Raw genomic sequence first — 23,248 nt, 5'->3', positions numbered from 1 at the left:
CACCAACGAATGCTGGCAGATGTGACACCCAGTTTAACGTCCATACGAGGGACGGCACACACATTGATGAATCGCCCTGCCTGTGAAACACCAGAATGGTTTATAGCTGGGTCAGGATTCAAACCCAGGCAAGACAGCTTAGAGGTGAGTGTGCATACCTCTAGGCCATCCTGCCAGCCCCAACTCTTTAGTGATGTGCATAATGCATGGAGCTTCCAGCCCCATGTACCTTCAGGTGATGAGATGTTCCTCAGCAGCGAAGGTTGACAGTTTCTAGCTGGATCAGGATTCTAACCCAGGCTTTTAGATACTTGTGTGTTTACCGCTAGGCAATCCTTTCAACCCCTATAGCTTTGCTTTGGCATCTTTATTCAGGATATGCAAGCACAAGGTCATTCAATGCAAGGAAAAAATTGGTTCCTGCGTAGCAATGCCTGCTAAGCTCTTCCACACAATTCGGAGATGTTTCGTGAAGACCATGTGTTTGTGTGACACCCACAAGAGAATGTGCAAGGATATAGAGAGACAAGTCATAACAAACAGAAACGAACAGTGCCAATGGCATGTGAATCACATATCTCAGCACCTGCACATACAGGCCATCGAGATCGACGTCCTAGTGTAAGTAGCTAAAGACCTTCCATAGAAAACAATCAACACCTTCACGATAAGCAAGTGCTCTGGATAGTATGATGTGGTTTTCATGTTGTCAATGTTATCATTCTTGATACATGGCAGGGCATGTGACCCTCACCCTAATTTTAGACATCAAGCCGTTGGATGGATGTCAGTTCGAACGAGCCGTTCCTTATATTTTATTTCTGCCACGTTACAGCACATTTGATGGAAATGTTTAATCCTGTGAATGGCATGTGGCATGAAAAATGACAAACTTTTGAGTACGTTCACTGTTGCACGCCAGGGTAAACACCACCTCTCATGGTTTATCCTGTGGATTAAAATACTTACGCTATCACTCTACTTTGGTTGTCTCAAGGTCAACGAGTGCTTGAGTGAACATTTGTTGGCATGATTAAGTCTAAGGATTGATGGAGCAGAATTGTTCATCAAGTTGTCTCCTTTTTCCAGGTATACAATGGTGCATCCTCTTCCTTGAAGGCAAGACCAAATCCATGAATAATAAGTCATTTGTCATGGGTCACAATTTCACTATCACAATGGTCAGATATTTAACTCTCATACACTCTTTAATAAACCCACAATTGTCATCATTATTACATTTACAAAACAAGATTGTAAAAGTGAAATTCAAGAAGTGGACTACAATTTTTTAAAAAACAAAAATCAATTACAGATGATATAACAGTTGATGACCCATTTCGTTGGTGACCTTAGGTAAGAGTGTAAGGTTTGGACGCTTGGCACTTTACCTTGCGTTATTTTTAAGCCGCGATGTGTGACCATGTGTACACCATCTCTGCCTGCATTTATAAAGCCCCAGGGAGTGTGACGAGCATTTCGAACAAGACGTATGTGCTTCTGCAATCGCGGCTGTCTGCTCTCCTGTCGGATAGAAAACACAAAGTGAGGTATGTAGAGGGCAATGGTTATTATGGCATGGCAACAGTTGGGCAAAACAATCCTATTAACATTGTTAAACAACCGTATGTCTTATGAGCGTTAAGTATTAAGGAATATTGTTTTTCCCACCTTTATGGTGTATATAAATTAGGTCACTCGATCAAAATTGGGTTATTCAAACAAGTGAAACATCAACAAGAATGCTGTTTACAGCTGGGGCAACAACAACAACAACAACAACAACAACAAAAAACTCGGGAGTGCAACACGGCAATGATGGGCCAAATGGTGTCCTCATTTACTTGTTTAAAATCAGACAACATTGTGTGACCTTTCATTACACTGTCGTCCTGTGGAGACCGAAGATCCTTTGTATAATGAACTTACATTCTGCATACAGGAAACATAATTTAAATACAATAGGTTTGATTCCCTACAGAGCATTGACCAATGTGCAGAGGGGCAGTAATGTATACAATGACTGATATACAATGCTGGATCGCCTATACCACCATTATTTCATCTTTTTAATATTTCATTAAGAATTGAATGTTCATAATGGTGACTTTGCCTTCCGCGCGTGAGAATATTAAAGTACAATTCGTTTCGAGGACATTGGCCCAGGGGTTTGGAAATGTATAAGGAACATACAAACAATCAGACTCACTCTGATCTCAATAATGATACGGATACAGTATTTTTAAGCAAAAGCTCGCTCTTATATACGGACTCGTAGAGCCTACCCGTCGCTTCGCTGACGGACCAATTAGTTGTCCTGTTTGCCAAAAATTGCTATATCTGTCACTTTGGCATCACTTTGTGGACTCAAAACAGTCTCTGGGGCGATGGCCACGTAGCCCATGTTACTCCCCTCACAAAGTTGTGGTTATACCCTGAGTTCAGTTTGTAACTTCCACCATCTTGCCGGAAGTGGAGTGGAGCCGTTTCTGGCCATCAGGGCTGGGCCGCACAGTGTCAAGGGCCCAACCAGAGCGCCCGCTTCAGGTGACGACATCGCTTCGGGTCGTCGTCCCTGCCCTGCACCACGGGGTCTACAAAAGGACGGGTCGCATAGCCGCCTATGTGTCTTTCCTGCTTGTCGTTCCTGCCTGTCGTTCCTGCCCGTCGTTCCTGACTTCATTACTGTCGGCTCGTTCTGTCTTGCTTGGGATCGACAGTCCGCCCTGGCTCCACCCTTCTTTACGAATTCGCCTGCTGACTCTGTCTTCTTCACCGCCTCACCGTCTCTTTCCACCCATTAGCTTCTGACTCCACCCAAGTCCCTCCATTCATGCCCAACGGTCACACCCCATTCTCTGAACCGATGCTAGCTGAACGAAGTGCCACGAAGCAAGAAACGACGCGCCAGCTGTCAGAGAGGTATCGCCAGCGGGGCATCCCCCCCAAAACATACTGGTGGTGCGGTCGGGAAATCGTGCAAGGTATTGAGAGACCATTAGCCTTATCTCCTCTCCTCCTTTTTCTTCTCATTAACTCCTCTTCATCGGGATTTTGTGTGTGTGTGTTTGTGTGTGCGTGTGCGCGTGTGTGTGTCCTGGCACCTGTCCTCGTTTAAGTTGAATGTTCAAGAATTATATCGGGATAAATTTGCTCTGTGTCTGCTTTTGTAAGTTGCTTGTTTATTGCCGCACCTCGCACTTTTCTTCCTATACCTGCTTGCATACAACAATAAAATCTATTCACTGTGACACGTATCTTTCCTCACCTGCTTGTTAATAAATCCTTTGAAGAAATGTTCCCAGCTCGTTTTTGTCTTTTCTTTCATTGATCCAGCATGGTCCGTTGCATAACCTTGCCGGGACTTTATTTCCAATGATCTGTTCCTTTTAGCCAATACATTGTTGGCAGTGTTGCTCAGCTGCATCTGATGCAGTCAGGTGATCCGGTTCGGACAAGGCGTACCGAGGGTGTGTCCCCCGGTAATTAGATCACGTGGTTATTTTTCGAGGTAACCGGATAAACTAGACGGAGGACCCGAGGTTACGTGGTTGAGTAATTGGCGTTCACAGTCGGTTAGCGACCCGCTGCGTAATGGAATTATCCGTGTGTGCGACGGCTTGCAATTCTGGGGAATATGGTGGGAACCTGAGATAGCTTCCCTCTCTGGTGGTCTTCTCACCTGACCCCCAGCCCACAACAATATATACATATAAGTGTGTGTGTATGTATGTATGTATGTATGTATGTATGTATGTATGTATGTATGTATGTATATATATATATTGTTGCGGTTTTCGCGCCCGCCGGCGTGCGACGGCCACGTAACTCGAATCGCGGCACGTCGCCCACCGGACGGACAATCCAGTCGTGACCCTCTCGGACTAACGCCGGGAACCAGTCACGGGTGGACCTTTCGGTCTCACCGCGATCGAGCCAATCAGCCCCCGCGTGGGATAGGGTTGCTCGCCAAATTCGAACTACCTAAGTACCCACGCGGAGGGTAGACCGGGCGATCGCACCTCGCCGCAGGTCGACTTCGGACACGGGCCACTTAAGCGACCCGTTCCGACTATCAGAATAACCGAGCGGTGTTATCGTCGACCTCGACGGTTCGATTAATTATCGGGCGTATTCAGCCCACTACCAACCCTTTACGTGAAGCAAGATGGGGATTCAATGGAGGAAAAGACGAAGCGAAGCGGGAGAACAGTTCAACAATAAAGCACATTTATTCTCGGCACACGGGAAGCACACAAATACAATTCCACCAAATGCACACAAAAAAAAGAAAACACAATTCCATTTACACAAAAAGCAAACATAAAAGTGAAAACACAGTGCAGAGCTAATACCGACTACCGAGCACACGGCAACACTTATACAATTCTACTTCACAGACGGCGCCGACAACACATACCCAAAACCAAGGAAAAGAAATACCCTCAAGAATGAGGTAGGCCTGGGGCCGAGACCGGGTTGGGCCTACCCGTCTGGTGATGAGACGCGGAGCGGCGATGGCCCCGCAACCCGCGGGCCTCGTGGACAGTGCCTGGCAGGGGGGTGGGAACGGGGCCCCCTTGGTCGCACTATCTCAGCGCGGGGGGAAACAGGAGGGGGTTGCTGATGCTCGGGGTATAGAGGATCTTTATTATGTGCGCGACGAGCGTCTCCACCTCGGCCAGGTCGCGCTGCCGGCCTCCCAGGGGTGCGCAGCTCCTTGCACGACGCGAGCACCCTTCGTCCGACTCGCCGCCTCTCCACAGCTCGTCCCCTCCGTTCCGACTCTCCTTCGCCTCGCTCCGACCTTTACGACTCCCTTCTTCCTCGTTCCGACTTCTTACTACTCGTTCCTCCCTCGTTCCGACTTCTTACTCCCCTTTTACTGACGAACACCGTCCTTTTATCCCCCCGTAACTTCGCCTTTGACCCCCTCCCTTTGACCTTTCAACTCGCTCCCCATTGGCCCGACAAAAAGTGGGCGTGAAGGCTTTTTGATCCACAAATTTGCATATATCGATCGCCCTGGGGGCGGGGCCAATTCGCCCCTCGCTCACCGATTGGACGGCAAAAAGTGGGCGTGTGTCGTTTTGGATCCGTTTTTGAAGCAGAAAATCCGTGATTTTGTACACGCTGGTCAACGTGCGCCCTACACGAGTCCAGCATCGGTGCCCATGAGTGGCGCGAGATGACGGTGATGCGATGGTGGCGAGTTGTGACGGTAAAGGTCATGGCGGTTGTGGTGAAGCGGTGGTTGTGGTCGGTGGTTGATGTTGTGGTTGTGATCATGGCGGTTGGTCCAAAATAAAGATAGTAAAAGAAAAACGGCTATCCTGAAGAGTCGCAGCACGTATAAATGACATGTATTCCCACTAGACAACGGGTTTGGGCCTAACTACACATGCACTTACCGAGATACCTCACCTAAGGGACCTGAATGGTGGTTTGCGAATCTGGTAACCACAACAATATATATATATATATATATATATATATATATATATATATATATATATATATATATATATATATATATATATATATATATATATATATATATATGTTTATACTAGTGTAAACACCCATCATGTTTGACGGGTTGGAGTTATTTTATTAAACTGGAAGATGTGATGTTTCGTAGCAAGAAGCGTTATTTTAAAACACAACATGTACAAATGTGATCTTATTTTCTGTCTTCTGGGATGTTTCGTTTTGACGGAACTGTTGTGGGGCCGAGTTTTGGTGGTGAGCACGACTGCAAGATGGAGCAGTAGAGTCGGCTCCACTGAACACCCGGAATCTAGGTCGTACCTTTCAGATAAATCCGAAAGTACGGGTCCCTTACAGGACCATGAATCGCCAATAATTTGACCGCGTGGAGTAGGGTTAATTGCCAACTTCAATATACCGAAGTATCCACGCGGCAAAGCTACCGGGGAATTCACACCCTTGGCAGGCCTCGAGCGGAACGAGCCGTTACCGTGCTCAAACCGTGTGTAACCCGAGCGGATGGTTACCGAGGCCCGTCGGTCAAAATGTACAACTATGGCAACAGCCTTCCTCATTCCCGTTTGCAGCGTGACAAACCAATGATGGAAAGAACAAGGACGAGCTGGGACATTTAACAAGAGGGGAATTTATTTTCAATAATCGGGGGAATGAGGGGAGCACGCAAGGGCAGAGTTATAACTGAATAAAAGCAAGGCAAATAATGTACAACAAAAAGCACTTAACAATTCTACTAAGGCAGGACAGGCCCGCACACAGACACGCATGCCCAAAAAGGAAATGGACCCGCCAGGTCTTTATTCGGCTCTCCAGCTGAGGAGGATAGTTCGGCTGGGAGTCAGGATGGCTGGCTACCTGGTCGCGAGCGCGTGGCTGGTCATCCACCCCTTCCCGGAGGTCCGGTCACCAAAAGCACGGACCAGGGCAGCCAAACTCAGAGGAGGTGAGACGAGGTGATCTCCCTTGATGAAACGGTTGACCACTTGCTGTAGTGCGCCAGACGAGACACCTCCGAAGCGCAGGATGCAGTCTGCCGCAAACCCAGGCAGACGCGCTTTTTGAGACACCCAGGAAGCAAAACTCTCCACGCTCATCCCAACAACCACACGCTCCCTCTTCAGGAGGGAGGGGCTTCTTCTTCTGGCCACTCGCCTCCTGATTGGTCGGACCCATCGTGCGATTCCCTGGCCGTCTTCCATTGGACAGGCCCACGGTAGGTGGGGCAACTCCCACCCTTCTGGGTGGAGTCCCGATCGGAGGCGTTTGTAGCTCCGCCTACCTCCTCATCTCCGACCACGTGCGTAATGGCAATGGTGCCGAGTGGGAGACGGGGCGGGTAAGACGCCCGCTCCTTGCCAATTGGCCAAAGAGGGATGCCATGCTCATGTTAAACTCCGCCCACGCACGCGCTCGTCGGCGAGCACGCGAAGAATGCCGCAAGCAGAGTGTTGTTGTTGTGAAAGCGAAGGTGGGCGTTGTTGTCGTTGTTATAAGTGATGTAAAAGAAAACCCTGACTATCAAAATAACTCCGCAGCGCACGAACATTTAATTCCCATTCGACTAGGGACGGGACCCTAATTAGAAACACGTACTTACCGATATAACTGATCTATAGGACCTGGCTGTTTTGTGCACATGGTTGCCAGATTCGTAACACAGCAACGTGAGCATGCCAAAGTCTGAAGCCTCGGCCCAGCGTCAGGTGTGCTTTTATCTTCTTTATTTATTCGACATCCTACGGACATAAATGCACATCCCTTTTACTCTGCGCACGTTGCACATCATGGACATCAAACTTCATTGAACTGTGCCTTGTATTTTTTTTAATGCTTCTATACACCACCTTTGACGCTTGCTTTGCAAGTCAGAATCTACAATTGCAATGGAAGAGACGTAATTACTCTTTTTCGGAAAATCGAGTTTTTTAGCATCAAAAATAGTCTGTAGTGAAGACACAGTTGTGTTAACATATTGGCCTTTAAAACCCGACTTAAGTTGTCCTTATGAAGGGGTACAGACAAATACAGAGATGCACAGTTACACACTGTGCATTATATTATTAGATATATGTATATACCGATTCACATATACTGTTCATATCACCATTTTGTGGTGTAAAACTTAAACAAACGTAGAACAATAACAGAGATATGCCAAAGCTTTTCAGTTCGCCCTTGTCACGGACAAATAAGCGAACGGAATGAAGCAGTAACAAAATACACGTTTTATAGACAGAGTAATAAGTTCATTGCTCATTGGTTGATAAATAATTATCTACCCAATAGGATATGAGGATGTTCACCAATATTCGTCGACGGAGTTAACATGGTCAAAACAGATGCAATGTATGCACAAATTCCTTTTGTGGACAAAATACAGGATTGTTTGACTTGATAAATGTTGCCTCCATCGTCCGGAAGTGCGAGACACTGTGTCCTTTGCTCAGGGATCGGAACCAGCTTAGATTATATTCCTCTGTGTGCTGAGGATTACTCAAAAGATGAGATCCAATTGCTGAAGCACAGGGAGCAGCAACCATACATTGTACATTCCTACATGTATGTATGTATACATGTATATATATATATATATATATATATATATATATATATATATATATATATATATATATATATATATATATATATATATATATATATATATATATATATATATATATATATCTACATTATATACATACATACTGAAACACCCAGGTTTACATTGAGGATGAATTCCTGAAAAGTGCAACGAAAATCAAAGCAATTTTTTTTTCATAAGAATTAATGCCATGAGGGGGGATTTTTCTCCCCCATCAGTTATTACATTTTGCTTTTTATCTCTGATATTACCTATTTTGATCAACTAGTACGGGCCCGTAGGGGCGTAAACGACGACTGGATCGGGGCATTATTTCTATTATATCGGACCAACCGTATCATAAATGGCCATAACTTGGGAAACACCTGGGAAACGTACTCAGATCCCCAGCGTCAATTGTGACGTCATATCAAATGAATAAGAATTGTGACGCCACCTCTCTCTCGCCCCCCCCCTCGTCTCGCCCCTCTCTCTCACCCCCCTCCTCTCTCGCCCCTCTCTCTCTCGCCCCTCTCTCTCTCGCCCCTCTCTCTCTCGCCCCTCTCTCACCCCTAGTTCCACCCCTCCTCTATTCCCCCTCTCTCTCCCCACCTCTCTCACCCCTAGTCTCGCCCCTCCTCTCTCCCCCCTCTCTCACACTTCTCTCTCGCCCCTCTCTCTCGCCCCCACTCCCACCCCCCTCTCACACCCCTTCTCCCGTCCCCCTCTCTCGCTCTCTCTCTCTCTCGTCCCCACTCCCACCCCCTCTCTCTCCCCCTCTATTGTCCCCACTCTCTCCCCCCGAGTCTCGCCCTTCCTCTCTCCCCCCTTTCTCTCGCCCCCACTCTCATCCCCCTCTCCCGTCCCCCTCTCTCGCAGATATTGGTCGACAGATAAATGGCCGTAACTTGGGAACTGCTCGTCTGATTAATATCAAAACTCGAAAAGGCACATCTGCGGGTCCCTTTTATCTCTGATAAAAGGGACCCGCAATATTCAATAATAAGCAATATTCCTGGCAAGTTTCAATCAGATCGGACCGACAATCGTGCAAAAAAAATTAATAATAAAAATAAATAAATATTAATTGTGACGTCATAGCACCGTGTCTTGTCATTGGTCGACAGATAAATGGCCGTAACTTGGGAACTGCTTATCCGATTAATATCAAACCTTGAAAAGGCACATCAACAGGTCCCCAGCAATATTCCTGGCAAGTTTCAATCAGATCGGACCGTCAGTCGTGCAATAAATAAAAAATAAATTAATTAATATATAAATAAACATTAATTGTGACGTCATTCGTGACGTCATAGCACCATGTCTTGTCATTGGTCGACAGATAAATGGCCGTAACTTGGGAAACTCTTGTCCGATTGATATCAAACCTCGAAAAGGCACATCCGTGGGGCCCCGGCAATATTCCTGGCAAGTTTCAATCCAAAGAGGAAGCATTGTGACGTCATTCGTGACGTCATAGCACCGTATCCTGTCTGATTGACAGACAATATATAGGTCGTTAAAGCCTGGCGTTGGCGCAGTGGTTAGGGCAGCGGCTTGGGATCCAAAAGGTCCTGAGTTCAAGCCCCGTTGGGCCACTGAATTAATACACTAGAGGGTTGACTCAGCCTGTCATCCTTCCGAGGTCGGCGAAATGAGTACCAGTGTACTGGGCTGGTGTATACCCCGGTTAAAATAGGTGTACCATATCCCTGTGTCGTAAGAGGCGACCAGGGTTGCGTCAGGAAGGGCATCCGGCGTAAAACATGTGCCAAGTCACTATGCGGATCATACGGATGATCCGCTGTGGCGATCCCGAACGGGAGCAGCCGAAAGAAGAAGAAGATATAGATCGTTATTGGTTGATAGACATTGGTCATTGTATCACATTATTCTTTTTATTCAATTATTGTGCTATTATTGTGTACTGCCAATTATTGTGCTATTATTATTATTATTAATATGCTGTTATCATTATTCTGAGAAAAAATGGCATGATAAGGTGATAAGGTGGAATGACACTTCAGCTGCCATATATACACCTTTTCAACACTGAAAAAACCAATGTCACCCACAGGGTGACCCGTATCTTGCCAAAAGGTGACCACGTGTGACTTCTTTAAGGTCACACTGAGGTGAACAGAGCTGCTATCCACCAGGAGCGACTCCTTGAGGAATATCTGCCTACGAGAGATTCCGATGAGAATCGTTCTACAGAGTAACTATGAAAAATATGCGTTTGCCTCATAACGTCACCAAATGACGTCATAATGTCTCAAGCTTGACATATCTAGAAAGCACTCATCGAGGTGTTCAATTTGAGGTACTACACGATATGGTTCCTAAAACTTGAAAATTTGACCTTGGGGTCAAATATGTTTGACCTGAGGCGCTAACCATGAAGGTCAAGGCCAATCGCCACCAAAAATTAATCAGCTGAGCACCAGATCATGAACTATATTCCCATGAAGTTTGAAGACGATCCGATCAAAATTACTCAAAAAATAAGGGTTTCGTCGACTCCCCTGATTTGCGACAAAGTGACCTTGACCTTTGACCTTGACCTTCAAAATTTTATGTGCTGAAAGGGACCTCTATAGACCTCTGATATGCGAAGTTACAAAAATTTCCAATGATAACTGTGCCCTGCAGAATTTTTTATGCGTGATTACAGACAAACAAACAAAAAAAAAAAAAACATACAAGCTGACTAACATATCTTGCAAAAACTTCGTTTTGGCAAGATAACAAGCAATAAAATGGCCGTAACTTGGTAACCGCTCGTCCGATTGGCATCAAACCTCGAAAAGGCACATCTGCGGGGCCCCGGCAATATTCTTGGCAAGTTTCAATCAGATCGGACCGGCGGTTGTCGAGAAACGGCGGTCGCAGACAAACAGACAGACAGACACACACACAGAGATTGCTGGAATTATAGATAGACTAGTACGTGCCCATAAAAAAAAATAATAATAAAAAAATTTTTTAAATAAATATTCAAACAACAACCACACAGGCCGTTTCTTCACTCTCGCGTGCCCGTACATGCGTGGCCCGGAAATTCGCATATTATTCGCAGTTACGATTATTCGCAATTTCGTTTCAATACCTAATTATTCAATTAGCGCCAACGTATTTTGCCTTTTCGCAATGTCGTGGCAAGGAGAAACAAAAAGAGAAGAGAAGAGAGAAAAAAAAATTTACTTACTGGTTCGGAGCATACCAGCTCACTCTGATGTTACCGAAATTTATACACCATCTAATATGAAAACGATCATAACTTGGGGCATTGTGTTTATCTATAAATGCGCATAAAAAATCGAGAAATTATTAGAATACACGAAGTCATCATTATCCGGAAGCCCGTACGTTGTAACCCGTAATGGGGAACGCGGCTGAGCTTCCCTTCCCCATCGGCCACGCCCACGCAACAACGTGTCTTGTCATTGGTTGGTAAATAAATGGCCATAATTTGGGAAGCACTTGTCCGATTAATATCAAACCTTGAAAAGGCACATACTCAGGTCCCCAGCAATATATCTGGCAAGTTTCAATTAGATCGGACCAGTGGTTGTCGAGAAACAGCGATCACAGACAGACACACACACACACACACACACACACACACACACACACACACACACACACACACACACACACACACAGACACACACACAGACACACACACATTGCTGGAATTATAGATAGATGACAGTAACATTCAAGTACAAACACGAATAAATAAAGAAATAAAAACCAATTACCAGACATATGTAAATAAAAACAAACCTTCAGGAAGCAGTTGAAGGTGGCGGTATATCAATCGAAGGAAAAGTTAATAATCCAGCAATCCGTATACCAGCATCTGTTCGACGAATAATACCAAATTTCACTTCCAAGGGAACACTTTTACAATATACCTCTTCGGCAATCTGTGCAGAAGATTGCACAGGTGTGTGTGTGTGTGTGTGTGTGTGTGTGTGTGTGTGTGTGTGTGTGTGTGTGTGTGTGTGTGTGTGTGTGTGTGTGTGTGTGTGTGTGTGTGTGTGTGTGTGTGTGTGTGTGTGTGTTCACTGCATTTCGGCCAATAACTGCAGGTTCAGGATTATTTAAAGTGCCTGGACATAACAGACAACTCAGCGGCAGTTCAATACCCTTCTGACATGTCAGTTCTTGGTTACATTTCCAGAGAAAATGAATCAAACAAAAACTAACGAGAGAAGTCGATGGCATGCCATCTCAAATCCCCACGCTTCCCACCTAAGGCAAAGTTGAAAGATGGAAAAATGTTCACCAGGAATGACCCAATATAAAATTTTGAGTTAAAAAAATCTTCTGTTTTGACCACTGTGACCCAAAGTCCCCACCTTATCGAGCATGAACTGGGGGTCAAATCCCCAAAAAATAATCACATATTTCATGCATCCCTCAATATTTATGACATACGTATGCAAAGCCTCTTTATGCTTTAAAATGTGCCCATACTTGCATTTTTTGGTATTTGACCTTTTGACCCCACCCGAGGGCCCCAAGGGGTCATGTCAGGTATGGGAGCATGCGCAAGAGCAGCGCGTCGCTGTGTCCACTTTCCACCGGTACTCCAAGGGCCAAGGTCTGGCCATCCTCCAGGCAGATGCCAGGCCCATCCCCATCTCCTTGAGATGCCACTCAACCTGCTGCAACCACGAGGAATGTGGTCGGCCCATTGGCCTCCTCCACTCACGAGACTCCCTCACTGAGAGAATCTGGTGAGCAGGATCAGCGTCAGGAAAATGAGCCACATGTCCATAAAGCCGCAACTGACGCTCACGGACTATGCAGGTAACAAATCTCATCCGAGTCTCTCTAGGCAACCGCTCGTTGGACACAAAATCCGATCAGCGATAGCCAAGGATTCTCCGAAGAGACCTGATACCAAAGGAATTAAGTCTCCATCTCAGATCCTTGGTCAGAGTCCAAGTCTCGCGTCCATACAGCAAGACTGGAAGCACCAAGGACCTGAAGACTTGGACTTTCGTCCTCCCGCACAGGTACCGGCAGCGCCACACCCCATGATGCAGTGAATCCATGACTCCCCAGGCCCGACCCAGACGTCTCTTGACCTCTGACTCAACCAGCAGAGACATGAATATCACTGCCAAGGTAAGTGAATCTCTCCACGATCTCAACATTCTCACCACAAACAGACACAGACAGGACAGCAGCATCCAAGATGTCATTGAAAGCCTGGATCTTAGTTTTGACCCAGGAAACCCGTAATCCCAGCGGCTCCGACTCCTCATTCAGTCCCAAGGGGGCGGGGCCATAAATGGTACTGCTCTCTCACCTTCTTGCCATGTGGTGATCAAAACTATGAAGTTTGGTGAATGTCTGCACAACTGTTGCGGAGGAGATAGTGTAACAGACAGACAGACGGACAAGCTGACAGACAGACAGACAGACAGACAGAACTGATTACAATGTCCCCCCGTTTTGTGTTTTTTTTTTAATGCACGGGGATAATGATGGGATGTTGCATCATCAAGCACTACCTCCTTCAGAGTGAAAATTAAACTTGCTTTCCCATCTGCTTGCACCTGGTTTTGTTGGTGTTTAAAGATCTTACCTTAACCTTTGTAACAACTGTGACCCCCGAGGTTGGCTAAATCCCAAATTTCCCATCTCGAGGGATGCCTCATAGACTGGCAATGTAAGATTTCCTACTGCATGTGCTTGCAAGCATGCTTTTGGACAGAATACTATCCCTTACTGAGCATCTCGAGGCTGGTTTCCCACAAGGTAGCGTTTTGTGACCAATCCTACTGTTGCTGTACATCATTGACATGTTATCTTCACTGGAAAAATCCATTATATATCTTTTCAGATTATTCCACACTGTGCAGGATAGTTTTATGCCCCTCTGCCAGGAAGACTGCGGCAGAATCCTTCTCTGTCGATCTGGAGAATATAAGGCACAGGCCATCTACCTGGAATGCGTCATCCAGTGCAAGATAGACATGTGTATATATATATATATATATATATATATATATATATATATATATATATATATATATATATATATATATATATATATATATATATATATATGTAGGGTGAATATACTGGTTCTAGCTCACTTTTCCCCATGTAAATGAATGGGGGATTTTCAGCGATTCCCTTTTTTTTCCCTAAAAATAAACCCCCTTTTTATCCGTTTTTCCCTGCTGTGCAGGGGTTTGGCTTTTTGTGAGGCAATGTTTTATGGTCGGATGCCCTTCCTGGACGCCTCTTACAACACAGGGATATGGTACACCTATTCTAACCGGGGCATACACCGGGACCAGTATACTGGTACTCATTTCGGAACATATGTTCTCCTCGGAAGGATGACAGGCTGAGTCAACCCCCTGGTGTTAATTCAGCAGCTGAGCGGGATTCGAACTCGGGACACTGGGATCCCAAGCCGCCACCCTAACCACTAAGCCAACACCAGGCTTTGTATATATATAACCAGGCTATCCCAAGGTATATTTATTTGTCTCCCCTTTAACCTGGAGGTTGATCAGCTCACTCATTGAACCTATAAAGATTTGTTCATTCTCAAATTCCTTCAATAGTTTAATTTTCTTTGCACAATAATCCCCATCTAAAATATTGACAAACAAAACATTTGAATCTTTATATTTTTTAAGATACCCCTTTTGTGCCATTATGAAATGATAAACTTCTCTTAATGCTCTTGTTTGACCACCTCCTGAGCCACATATCATTTTGAGATTATAGTAAATTGTTTTTTCATTGTTCAATTGATAACCATCAAAGTTTTCAGTCCATTCAAGGATATTCATTTTTTCTTTACATCCTCTAACTTACTGCTTTTTAAATTGATTCGCTTATTTGTTTTATTTACCTTTGTTTTAGTTATTTTTTCAATAAGACTTAGTTGATATTTTTCACATTCATTATGTTTTCCATTTATATACCAAGACTGAGATTTTCTCCACTCTTTAGTTTGATTAATACTTGGTTTAACCATTTATATATTGCGAAAAAACCGGCGGTAGCCCTTAAAAAAAAACCCTAACCCATCTTCCCATCGTTAAAACACAATCTATTCTATTCACTCTATCATACAATATCCATATGGAACACAATCTATTCCATTATCTAAAATAAATCTCTTATCATCAAAGGCTCCTAATGCCTTTTTATTTACTTCTTCACTATATATCTTATGTTTATAACTTCTTATTGTATTCATTTTCCTATATTCTTCTTTCTTATTCATCAAACAATTATAATAATTTCTAAAAGTTATTGATTTCTTTATTACATATTTCTTTATTCCCTTTAACCTCTTATCAATCTGATCACCATACTTATAAGCATATGCCTTTGCTCTCAATCCAATAAACTCACTCATTACTTTTCCACCCAACTCATCCTTAAACTTACCAATAACCTTTTCATTCTTTTTGGAAAATAACTCACTCTTCTTGCTGAAATTACTTGTATCATATACTCCAATATTTTTCTTCATATCTTCATAAACATCATCAGTTTTTATATCTAGGATAAAACTATCAGTGTCCATATACAACAATGAAACATTTTCACCATACTCTTTCTTTAAGTCATTATACAAATAATCATACATCAATATCTTTGATAAATCAAGAACTGCTGTTCCAATATAAATTGGTTTATCCATTACAATACTTTCCTTTTTCATATGAATTGCAGAAAAGTTTTCTGAAAAAACCTCTTCTCTCTCAAAACTTGGTTTATTTATCAATCTCGAAGCTTCTTTCCAAGATGTTGCGAATCTAATGCTTTGCCTGTTTCTAACATTTTCCATAGTCTTTCCAAATACAGCATTATTCATTAATTTATAAAAGTCCCCTTCAAATTTTACTTTTGTATTTGCTCTCATATCTGTATTGAATTGAATATACTTTTTCACCCAAGGACTTTGTTTAAATTTTAAAACTCTATGAATTTTAGCTACTCTCAATCCTTCTCTCAAAAACTGTTTTAAGCTTCTCTGATGCAAAACATATCCCTCTTTATCATAGAATGTTGTTAATAACTTTTCTGTTGATTTACCTTTAATATTAAAACTTTTATGATAATCACTTAACCATTCTTTCTTTGGGGTTTCTTTCTCACATGCAAAAGGAAGATCTTTATGCTTATTATGAAGATCACTCGGGTACCTCAAATCAACTTCAAAATAATAACCTTCTTCTTTGTCATTCAATTCCTCTTGAGAAGAAATAACAATATTCATCAAAGCCTTTTCATAATCCTTTTCTTCCACCCACTCTAATTTACCATAAGGCAGAGATTGAGACATTGCCCATCCATACAAATTATTAGCATCAAAATACATCAAATAATTACTATCTTTTTCACTATCATAATTTGGAAGATATTTATTATTTGCTTTAGCATATCTTTTTGAACATACTTGTGATATTCCACCTCTCTTGGACTTCTCAATCATCATAAGCATATCAACATCACTGATTAAATCTATATCTTGTTTTGTCATTTTCAACATTGCACTCCAAGCTAAACCAGGAGCTGTGAAATAGTGGGCAGGATCTAATCCATAACAATTTTTATTATGACAGAGTGATCTAAAAGCTTCAAACACATCAGCTAACAATAAGACATCTGTTTTTAGATATAAATCGTGATATTCTCCAAGGTTCTTTCCTTAATTTCCATATTTCTTGTGATTTTTTATTATTTTATTATTTTATTAATTTTTTAATATTTTTTAATAACATAACATATTTTTTAATAACAGGAAATTATTTTATCTTAAATAATTTCCATATTTCTTGTGCGTGTTTATATTCCTTATCACTTATCTCTTCTTCATAAAGGTTATTATAGAAACTTTCTTTTGATGGAAGTTGTGTTTCTTTAAATCTAATAAATGAATCCATATAATCATAAGGATAAATTCCCTTACTTGTAAGAATTTTCTCTTTACTTTGAATTTCATTCCTTGTTTGAATTTCCTCTCTCGTAAGAATTCCTTCTTTAATCAGAATTTCATCTTTAATCAGAATTTCCTCTTTAGTTAGAATTTCATTCATTGTTCGAATTTTCTTTATAATTAGAATTTCATCTTCAGTTAGAATTTCTTCATTAATTAGAGTTTCCTCTTTACTTTGAATTCTCTCTTTAATCTGAATTTCCTCTTTAGTGAGAATTTCCTCTTTGGAAAGAATGAATTAAGATTTGGAAAAGAGTCCGTGGAGCTTAGATTTGATGCGAGGTAGGCTAGTGGTGTTCCCATAAACTTGTAAGAATCAAGAAACCGAATACGAGTTGTAGGTTTTGTGAATATCATTTTTGTAAATGAAATATACTTTTGACTTGTGTTTGTTATGGCAGAAATATTCCCTGGTGTTTTTGAAAGTTCATTTATAAATAGATGTGTATCATAGTTGGCGCTGTTGTGAAGAAAGACTGGAATAAAAGAAGGTAATTTATAATTAAGATTACAACAGGAATGAGCGGGACCTCTATATTTACCAGTAAGATGACAATGATCCCTAACTTTTGACTCCTTAATTTCCCCTCACAAATATGACAGATATTGTTCTTTCTAAATTCTAATTTTTCTTCTTTGGTTAATTTCATCGGTTCATTTGTTTCTTTCATTAATTTAGTGAGTCTTATACAATCCTTTTCTAATCGTTTTACAAACTCTTGTGAAGCTTTTTTCCACGATAATGTTCAAGTTTGTTATACTTTTCTCCAACAGATGATTTGATATAATAACAGAAACCACAAGGAATATGTTTTTGATATTTATTTGTATATGATTCTTTTGGATTAGGAGAAGCAGTATTAATCTTTTTAAGGATACACTCAAAATCAGCGTATATCACAAATGGGTGCATGATAGATTTATTATAATCTTCAAAAGAAATCTTTTCACCAGGTTTAGGCATTGTAATTACAGCTGATTTATGATTACTACAATATTTTGAATGTTGTTCTAATCGTTCTTTTGTATGAAATGAATTAAGACATCGCTTACAAGGATATATTTTGTTTGCTGTTCTGAATACCTGAGAAGAGATTAATCTTGATAAATTATTGATGTATGTGTAATGTGAATTCTTTCCAACACTAAAATATAAAAGATCAATGTGTGTTTCTTCATTTTTATAGTTGTTTGAAATTTTTAATATTTGAACTTTGTTTGTATCCGTTAATCCATATACATTAATAGAAAGATTATTCTTTTTCTCAAATTTAGGAATATCTGTAAGTGGCATTGGGAATTTAAAATCTTTAATGTCCAAGGTATTCTCATATTTCATATATTGTTTTACTTTTTCTGAATTACATTTTGGTGGATGTAAGTGAGCAAGAACAGACCAGAGAAAACATTTATTATCATTGTTCTTAATATTAACAACTGCCTTCTTTAGTTTTATTTCTTTTGGTAATTCAATATAAGAAGAAGCTTTAAGAGGGTTTGATTTTAGAATGTGTATATCTAAAAAGATGATTTTTTTAATATTGAATCCACTTCCTACCACTGTATTATCAACATCCTCCTCTTGTCTTGATAGTTCTTCATAAACCCCACTATTCAAAAAATCTTGAAATGATGTTATAAAATGAAGATCTGTTCTCATATAAGGAGTTTGTTCTTCATCTTGTCTTTTCATATTCATTTTCACTCCCATATAAAACTTTAAAGTTTTCATTTCTTTTAATGTCTTTTTAATAAATTTTTCAACATCGGGTTTCACTATTTCAATTGATTCATCTATTGATGATGGACCGGGTTCTCCAAATTGAAAAATCCTTATTTTTATATGCCCTTTAAATGCCCCATCAGTGTTTTCAATATAATAGTCTCCCTTTACTTTAAACTCATTTTTCTTGTGTTTTTGTGATTGAAGATGTTTATTATAACTACTCTTCAAAACATCCTTTGAACAGATATCACAATGTTTTCTTTCCAACTCAAGAGGAGATATTTTATGAAACAGATTAAATGTGTGTTTGTTGGTTCGGAGGTGTTTTCTATAATGTTTATATTCGTGATTACAAACATCGCAGTATGTTGTATTCACCATATTTATATAATAAATCTTTGCTTAAACTAAAATTTTCTTGATGAAAATTTCGTTTGTTTTACAGGTGAATCTGTGCTTAAAACCATTTTATCCTCCAACTTTTTCACTTAATAAATACAATGTTTCAAGACACAAAAGACAAGTTTCAATCAATCTCTTCATTTGTTAAAGATACTGAGAAATATGTCAAGGATGTAAAATTGAACAAAGATAAATATAACAACTATTGGATAAAAACTATTATGGTAAATAATATGAGTTCTTCAATTTCCTTCAGTGGAAGGGCTTTTAGTATACCTGGTAGAACATCAATTAAAGTATCTCTAACAAAAGTTTCTCCTCTCCTTCTAGTAATATATTCAAAACTAGAAAAAGCAATGAAACAAGAAAAAGTATCAAAAAACAAAAACCTTATGGATGAAGCTTTAGAAAGAAAAGATAAGACCATCTGTAATATGCAAGGAGAAATTTGTATTTTTTTCAACAACCCTAAAGATGTAAATCCTGATGAAATAAAGGATGTTAATATATCAGGTGAAATGACATTTCGTTCAATAGTAATTAACGATCATTTTAAAATTACCTTTAATATAAAAAATGTTGTCGTTGAATCTGATAATGAAAAAAGTATATCGATATCGATGGTAATATACAACTGAAAGTATAGATGAATTTCAGTTTAAGTAAAGTTTTACTTTATAAATATGCTAGACTTTCCTGATTCTCCATATGACAAATTTGAGAATTGTCCTGTGTGTGAAAGACGAGGATTAAACACAGAGTCAAAAGCCTATAAACAATGTATATTCTGTGATTATCTTCTAATTAATGATAATAAAAAATATAAAAAGGAAAATAATTCTTTTAGATTTACACCAAAAATGAATTACTTTACAAGATTGATTAGAGAAATGAATGTAAAGTATGAGGGTGATAACACACCTTTCCTTACAAGGGAAGAAACTGAACATATAAGAGAAATGTTCAAAGGATTGTTGTTGTATATTATTCATGGATGTAATTTTCAGGGAAATATCAACACAAGATATTGTATAAATAAAATAATGGATTATCTTGAAATTAAACCTGAACTTAGGATAAAATATAGAGTTTCTAAAAAAGCCAATAATAAATTAAATAACCTGTTTTTCAAATATATAAATGAATGATTTTTTACCTATTTGGGAAAATAAGATAAAATTTAACAACCATAAAAATCTCCCAAATTCATTAAGATGTCTCATAGTTGGTTCAAGTGGATGTGGAAAAACCTGCTTACTTTTAAAAATGCTCCTCACTCCCAACTTTTTAGATTATGATAATTTAATAATTTTCACAAAGTCGAGTTTTCAACCAGAGTATCAACTACTCTCACAAGGTTTTAATGCTGGTCTTCAAAAAGAAGATATAATCGGTTTATTTAAACGCCAAAAAAACCGAAATGATTATAACATTGAACATATAATTCAACTATTTTGTGATACACAGAGATGTAAAAAGAAATCAAATCCTATAACTTGTATTCTTAGTGATAATACGGATGATATACCGTCTCCCCAAGATTTGGATAAATCAAAAAAGAACCTCGTTATCTTTGATGATTGTGTTAATGAGAGAAACCAAACGGTAATGGACAGCTACTACACAAGAGGGAGACATTCTTCTTGTAATTGTATTTATCTTAGTCAATCGTACTTTCAACTTCCTCGTCGTTCCATCAGAAACAATGCTAATACTCTTATTTTATTCAAGTTAAATTCAATAGATATCAATAATTTTTGGAGAGATAATTGTTCTACATTATGTAGTAAAAAGAAATTTGAGGATTACATGAAGCACACGACTGAAAAATATAAATATATTGTTGTGAAACAAGATGAGATATTAACGGATATATTTTTTGTTTTATAAACAATTACATATATAAATGACAACTATTATTATAAATCTTGTGGGTAAATCTGCTTCTGGAAAAAACTTTCATAAATCAAGGTTCTTGTGTAGTACAAATGAGAATATTGTAAATTTACTTAAAGAACACCCCGTGATACGCATTGTATCAACAACAACTAGAGCAATAAGACCTGGAGATGTAAAAGGTGAAGATTATCACTATATTTCAGTGGAGGAACATATGCGATTGAGGAATGAAGATCAAATGTTTGAGGAGGTTTCTCTTGGTACAACAAAATATTCACATTGTAAGAGTGAGTTAAGGAAACTAAAATCTGGTGGTGTTGGGATATTAGAAACTAATCCAGAAGGAACGAGACAAATTATTAAACATCTGAGTGGAGTGAAGATTTTGTCATTCGGTTTTGATGTTGATGAAGAAACTCAACGCAAACGTATGAAAAGCAGAGATGCAAGTATTAGTGAAGAAGAAATTACAACTCGCATTAATGTTAATAAAGAATTTGATGAAATATTTAAAGAAAAGGATTTATTTGAACACATCTACTTGAATGATGAAGAAAAGGAAAATTTCCCTGTTGATCTTTACAATTCATTAAATGATATTTTACAATAAATAAATGGATGTAAAAGAAAGAGCAAGAAGATTTAAGGAACATCAAGAGTTGGTTTCAAAAGTTGTAAAACAACAGGAAGACATAAAGAAGAAACGCAGACAGAAACTAACGGGCGAAGAAGCATTTGAAAGAAAACAAGAGAAATTTTTTAAACCACTTTTAAAAACTTCCCAAGAAAAATGAAAGATGTTTCCACAGTTCCCACAGTAGAATATACTCCCAGAAAGCTACAAATGTTAAAAGATTTCAGTCAAATGACGGAGGAAGAATTAGAGCATATTGGAGAATTAGAATATCATGATGAAGAATTATTTCAACAACTGGAAGAGATTAATCAACCCCTGATTATATTGTGAATGCTGTTCAAAACAATGAATATTCAGCGGATTCAAAAACCAAAGCAGGACTCATTCCAACAGAACAACCAGCAATATTTCATCTTGTTCAAGAAAAGGTATTGATATTTAATGATGAATTAAGGTTCTTGGGTTCTGCTCAACCCCCTGTTAAACTAACTCCGAGATTAATGTTTCTTCTCACAAAAGATGGAAGACAAGGTTCAACTGTGAGGGATGAATCAAAGTATATTGATAAACCATTGGATATGGAAAATAATGATGATAGAGTATATATTGATCTGCTGAACACTCTAAATTATAAGGTTATTCTTTCTGGTAAAAGTAGGAAGAATGAGAAGGAGAAACACATTATTCAGGCTTTAAGTATCCTTGGTTCAGGTGTTAGTTTTCTTCCAAATGACCCATCGCAATTAGTTAATGGACTGTTGTTGTTGTTAGGCAGTAAGAAGGCTGGAAATAACAATTGTTTTAATGAAGCATCAGCCATTTTAGAGCAGTTGATGAACATGAAAATAATTAATAAATCTCAATATAAAGACATTTTATCTCATATTAAATAAGATGAGAAGCACAATCCTTAGTTTCAATTTCACAACAAGCGACCACACATCTTCATTCCCATACCCACTACAACTTGACACAACAAAAGAATATGAGGCATCTTTATTGTCCATGGAAACTTATAATACCTTATTTAATATAACTGATAAAAATGACAAGTTTAGTTATAATCCCGGAAGTGGATACAAAACGATAAGTCTCACCCGGAGCATATGAGATTTCTCAAATATCTTCCGAAATTGCTCGTCTTATGAAAGAACAGGGTGATGAACCAAAAAATATTGTTATAAACATTCAAAAACATACTTCAAAATCAACGATTAAAGTTAAAAATTACTACAAGGTTGATTTCACAATTGATAATTCATTTAGAGAGTTATTGGGTTTCTCCTCAAAAAAGATTGAAACTAATGGGACGTTTTACAGTGATAATGTCATTCAAATATCCTCAGGAATAAATTCGGTGTTAATTCACTGTGATTTGATTGATGGTGCTTATAATGATGGAAAAAAACAAATACAATATTTTCATTCAGCGCATACTCAACCCCAATTGGTTATAAATTCAATATGGAACCCAAAAATTTGGTTTATCTACCTGTGTCAGGA

General features: G+C 39.5%; 1 protein-coding gene and 1 long non-coding RNA gene across 5 annotated transcripts in view; one reads left to right on the top strand and one right to left on the bottom strand.

Moving 5' to 3' along the window:
• Positions 1 to 352: 352 nt before the first annotated feature.
• Positions 353 to 1,525, bottom strand: LOC147023881 (uncharacterized). Its single transcript, XR_015060413.1, has 2 exons — positions 1,392 to 1,525; positions 353 to 1,112 (listed from the first exon to the last, which is right to left on the bottom strand). It is a non-coding gene; the product is annotated as an uncharacterized LOC147023881 (long non-coding RNA).
• The window catches only part of LOC147023878 (ankyrin repeat and SOCS box protein 2-like), a 76,222-nt gene continuing 54,388 nt past the window's right edge, over positions 1,415 to 23,248 (top strand). For 2 of the 4 annotated variants that reach the window (XM_085889772.1, XM_085889775.1), the window contains exon 1: positions 1,415 to 1,550. The gene's annotated coding sequence lies outside the window, so the exon portion shown is untranslated. Of the gene's footprint in view, positions 1,551 to 10,166; positions 10,308 to 23,248 lie in introns of all 4 variants that reach the window. The other 2 variants (XM_085889773.1, XM_085889774.1) reach the window with 2 other exon arrangements.

The sequence above is a fragment of the Eptatretus burgeri genome, chromosome 7, assembly GCF_056783735.1.
Source record: "Eptatretus burgeri isolate ZD-2024b chromosome 7, Ebu_testis_v1, whole genome shotgun sequence".
Classification (NCBI taxonomy): Eukaryota; Metazoa; Chordata; class Myxini; order Myxiniformes; family Myxinidae; genus Eptatretus; species Eptatretus burgeri.
Note: the sequence above shows the minus strand (reverse complement) of the source record. Positions and strands in the feature narration are given on the sequence as shown.